Below are 5,434 nucleotides of genomic sequence, written 5' to 3'. Positions count from 1 at the left end.
CGCAAGGTTAATATTTTGGAGATGCTAAGCGCAAGGTTATAGGAGAACGAGTAGTAGGTGCCGCGTCATTTATAAATAAAGTTTTTTTTTCTTTAGTGGCATGTACGTGATATGATAGGTTCATATGGAGAGAAAAGGAAACCGCTCCACTATATACATAGTCAGGACGGGCCAGCCTACACGGTTGCTTGCTGGGGTTGCTCTCTTCACACTCTCACGCACAAAATGACTGCGGCCACATCTCTAACATCCCGACGGATCACGTCCGCCGGGGGAAGGGGTTGATGCTTAGTGTAGATGCGGCCGCCGTCGCCGACGGCGAAAACCCACCATCGGCACATCCCGATCAGGGGTCCCCACCGTTCTCTCTCACAAAGCCGGTGAGGTTGCCCTCGTCCCTTGCTCACTGCCGCGAGGTGGGCAGTTGCCGCCTCCCGCCGCCCTCCTCAAGGTTGAGCTACGTCCCAACATCCCTCAGGTACAACTCCCTTTACAGTCGGCTTGCACCACTGCTCCAGCTGCCCACATCACTCCATGTGGATATTTCTCTACTTCTTTGCCCCGCACATACCTCTACTGGCTTATACATACTATATTTGTGATGAGTTTATGTCTCGTCAACTAGTCCCAGTAATCTTATTCTAATCACGCCTCTTCAATTTCTTTGCCACAGGGATGCTCATCCTCGATTTTGGTGAAACTGCACAAAATGATCCGATGGTCAAAAGGTTGCAAACTTCATTTCTTAGGAAGCTCGAACATTGCCAGCAAATTGAAGCCTGGTTAGGGTTCACGGTTCAAGGGCTAGGGACTGCATGGATCGTTTTTTTTCTTTAGCTGCCTCTGTTCCAAAATAAGTGTCAACTTTAGTAGTAGTAGTACAACTTTGTACTAAAGTTTGCATAAAGTTGAGACACTTATTTTGGAACGGAGGGAGTACGTATTTGCTATGATCTGTCAATCATTGAGATGCAATAGCATGCATGTTAGTCTCCTTTGTATTTGATGAAATGTTGCAACGGGCAACCTTGGACGCAAGATACATGTAACAGAAGCTAGAAGCTTCATAGCATTGTACAAATTTATCTCGTTGATAAATTACAGTACATACTATACTAGTACTTCCTCTGTTGCTAAATATAAGTCTTTGTAGAGATTTCACCATGAACCACATGCAGATGTATATAGATGCATTTTAAGTGTAGATTCATTCATTTTGTTCCGTATGTAGTTCACCTAGTGGAATCTCTACAGACTTATCTACTAGTAATAGCTAGCCCCCACCACTAGGAATTCTCCATCCTCTCCTTGAGCCACATCATCAAAATTAATGTAGCCATTAGATGAACTAAATCAGTCCATAATAGCCGTCTGATCTAGACGTTGAGAGGCTCCGCACTAAGCCACATGGAAGCATGCAGAAATACCGTGGCATGCATGTGAGTGGTTTTTAAATCACATCAACATGTCTGCATGCAAGAATGCACCGGTAGCATGCATGTAAGTGAGCTTTTAAGTCCCATTAACATGTCAATATAAAAATATAATCCCATTATGCAGTAGGAGTTGGCTGATCTTTTTTCCTTACGTGGGATGATCTAAATGATGATGGGAGTTTTTTTAGTTTGGCTACGACATTTGTCATGCGGTTATAGATTTTTTTAGTTCTGTGAAATCGATAATTTTACGCAGAGAGATATACGGACATTCCGCGGCAACGCGCGGGGACTCATCTAGTATTTAGGAATGGAGGGAGTACTATGTAAAGAGTTAGGTGTCGCACGGTGTCTAGAAAATATGGTGATAGTGTGAGGTGGGCCATGTAATCACTGAGCCTGCGCGTTTTCACTGCTGTTGCACTCCTCTGCTGTAAGAATGGAGAAAATTGTAATCTAGCAGTACCTCCTTTCACCGAAAGCGTGGGACATCCAGCAGTCCTACCACATCAGTAATAAAGACCAATGAGCCGTCAAATCACATAGACCCAGCAGTAAGTTGGACGGGCGAAGCAACCATCACTCTTGCGCTAGTGAGAGGTCGCGTCCGCTCTTCCCGGGCATGAATGCGACTCTGATTCTTTGGAGCGGCGTTGACCGTTTCGGATGGGAAGCGCGCACGGGCGATGGAGGGGCTTTGGGTGGGCCAGGCTAGTCAGGAGCAGGTGTGGCAGCTGTCCGCCTGTCCCTACCAGACACGCCCAGAAACGAGAGGATGCACCAACTCTCGCGGCTAAAACCGTACACTACACACCATCTCTCTGTAGGAGTAGGTCGATCTGTCGCTCTCTCTAACACACACACACATGCTGTTAAACACACACACACACGCACACGCACGCACCTTGGTCCCGCTGCACCTTCTAACGTGACTTATTACACCTAGATGGAGGTAGTAGTAAGTACGAGATACGGTGGCACACTGACTTAGGTCGAATACAAGTGCCCAAAATTGTGTGCATGTTATAATAAGGATTCACTTAAAATAGTACGTGAGCAAACAGAGGGATCAATTGGACAGTGTTCTTGAGCAGTAGCGAGATGTGTGAGGTAAGATACACCACTGGCGCTTTTAATTTTTCTTATTAATTTGTTTGTTTCACCCTTTGACTGGTGGGACCCAACTTACTACGTGGAGAGAGGTAAGGTGACTAAGGCTCCATTATTTCTGCACCACTGTGGATAGTCTTACCACCAAAGCCACATCACACGATTATGATTTAAATCCCAATGACTCCCACACACACAAAAAAAACACGGCATGCTTGTCACACTAATGCAGGAATGTATAAAAGGTTATTTTCCTCTCGTTGAACATAACGGGAGGGTTGTGTAGCTGGTTAGCCTGTTCGCTCATCAAACTTGAGGTCTCGGGTTCGATAACTACACTTGAGCATAATTCGTGCCAGGAGGATTCTTTGACTGGTCAAAATGGATGGATACAGAGCTATACGATCTCGTAGTGACCGTATAATCACCTCATCACATATAAGCTGCAGCCTCAGCACTTGTTTTCTAGGGTTTGCACGCTTCACACTCTCTCTCAAGTATATATATACATGCTGGAGCCTCAGCACTTGTAGTTGCTCTCTTCACACTCTCTCACCCTCTCCGGATCTAAACAAGACTTCGTCGGCTCTCTCTCCCCTCAGTGCTGGTCAAAGAGCCGGCATTATCCGTCCACTGGGAAGGGAAGGAGGCTTAACGTTGTCGCTTTAGGCGAGGAAGGGAATCCACTACCGGCGCAGCTGTTCACTTTCACCTAGCGGCGACGCGGGAGGGCTTCTGACCCCTTCGTCTTTGCCGCCGTCCCGTCGCCCACCGAACCACACCCCAAGAACCTTAATGTATAATTTACTTCTTCCACATGCATTACTCTAGCTGCATGTATACCATGAATCTAGGACGTGGTTCAAAGAGGAAAGGAGTGGGGGAAAGTAGTGGGAAAAGTTGTATAGCATGAATCTAGGACGTGGTTCAAAGAGGAAAGGAAGAGGGAAAGTTGTGAGGAAAGTTGTATAGCATGAATCTAGGACGTGGTTCAAAGAGGAAAGGAATGGGGGGAAAGTGGTGGGGAAAGTTGTATCGCATAAATCTAGGACATGGTTCAAAGAGGAAAGGAAGGGGAGAAAGTACTAGTACAGACTGGCTATCCAGCACCTATGTTGGTCGAAAAGGGAAAACAATGACAAATGCAGTACACACATCTGTAACGAACTGATCTTTTGTTTTGGGGGACAAGGCTGTAGAGTTTGAGCAGGACTAGATTTGCTGTGCTCACATAGGGAAAGGTGTCTAAAGATAACAAAACTGGGACCAACACAAATATGCTCCTTGGTTGTTTGTTCTTTGTTGCAACAGACTGTGCATGACCACAGTACATCGGTATATGCACATGGTGCTGGTGCATCCACTGTCCCATGCAACTCTTTAGCTGTTGTTAATCTAAGGCCTTGTTTGGTTAAAAACTCCCTAGTCCCTACCTGCTTGGTTCCAGGGACTAAACATTGACTATAGGTTATTAAGTGACATGCTAAAAGACCATGTTACCCATAGTAATGAACTAATAGAGACAAGGTGCGATGCGTGGCAGGGGCAGCTGTTGGAAAAAGTCCCAAAAAGACTCCCTCGGGGTCTTCTTTCTTCAGTCCCAAATGCCCACTTTTAGTCCCTAAAAGTCCCTCATGTTTGGTTTAGATGGGACTGACACGGAGTTTTTTTAGTCCCTACACCAAAATGTCCCTGTAAACAAACACTCTCTAATAATGCCACTAGAAAATTGATGCAATGCCACAGTTAAAAGCAAATTACATGTTTAATGAATTTTATTGTTAATATAATCTCTTTGTAATATTAATCAATGCTACCATTTGAGAAATGCTACTGTCTTGCTTTCTTTCCCATTTAGATAAGGTAGATGCTTGTTTTTGTTGGCTTCTGTGTCATCCACCGTTATTGACCACTAGTTGTTTCCTTTGCACCTCTGTGTAAACAGGGTTATCAACTTCACCTCGTTGCCATTGTGACCTTTTGTTGCACTGCACAAAACACTTTTGTTTTAAGAGTGTTTTATGTAGTTCAACCAAAATTTCACACCGACAATGTTGCTTGATTGCTTGATCTTAGTGGAACTGCACAAGAGGAGATCTTGCTTCCTATCCGTATTGGCAAATTTGGTTCAGATCTTCTTCTTGTGAGTTGTTTGAATTCCGCATCATGAGAGGTCAGTACTAGCCTTCTTTCACATGATTCTGCAGTGTGCTTTCATATGTTGTGCTACTTGTACGGTAATGTTGCTTGATTTTAGTGAACTGCACAAATGGAGACAAGGCTTCCAATCTGTATGTGCACCGTAATATCCCATTGAGGTAAGATAAGGATATTTCAGAACTGTTGGCCTGTATTTTGCCAGTTTCATCAGAAAATTAATGTCATTGTTTAGTGCTATACTTGTGCTCCCCAATTGACATGCCAAATCTTACATTGAAGGCGAAGCTTGTCTGTTATTGAACCAAGTGATGAAGGGGAAGAACAAGCAAAAGAAAAACAAAAATCAACTCCCGGTGCTGTAATGAAGCACTGGAACTGTGATGACACAAGTAATGATATAGTTTTGCATCTTAATTTATTGCTATGGCTGGAACGAGCAATTGTTTTTCCACCGATTTGATGCCACTCTTAATGTAATACGTAGTTATCTCTACTTGTGCAAACAGGGATCTTCTTTGAAGATACCATATATTTTAGTGGAACTGCACAAGAAGATGTTGGAAACATTAAACTAATCGAGGAGTATATAGTAAGCATGGCCACCATAGTAGATAGCAATAGATGGTACCCACGAGCTACATCTTCGCACCCGAAAAAAAACGATTCGCCCCCCTAACTGCTGGGACCCACCAGCTACATCTTCGCACGCAAGGAAGTGCGTCTGAAAA

The sequence above is a fragment of the Triticum dicoccoides genome, chromosome 5B (genome assembly GCF_002162155.2).
Source record: "Triticum dicoccoides isolate Atlit2015 ecotype Zavitan chromosome 5B, WEW_v2.0, whole genome shotgun sequence".
Classification (NCBI taxonomy): domain Eukaryota; kingdom Viridiplantae; phylum Streptophyta; class Magnoliopsida; order Poales; family Poaceae; genus Triticum; species Triticum dicoccoides.
The sequence above is the reverse complement of the archived record's forward strand: the minus strand, read 5'-3'. Positions refer to the sequence as shown.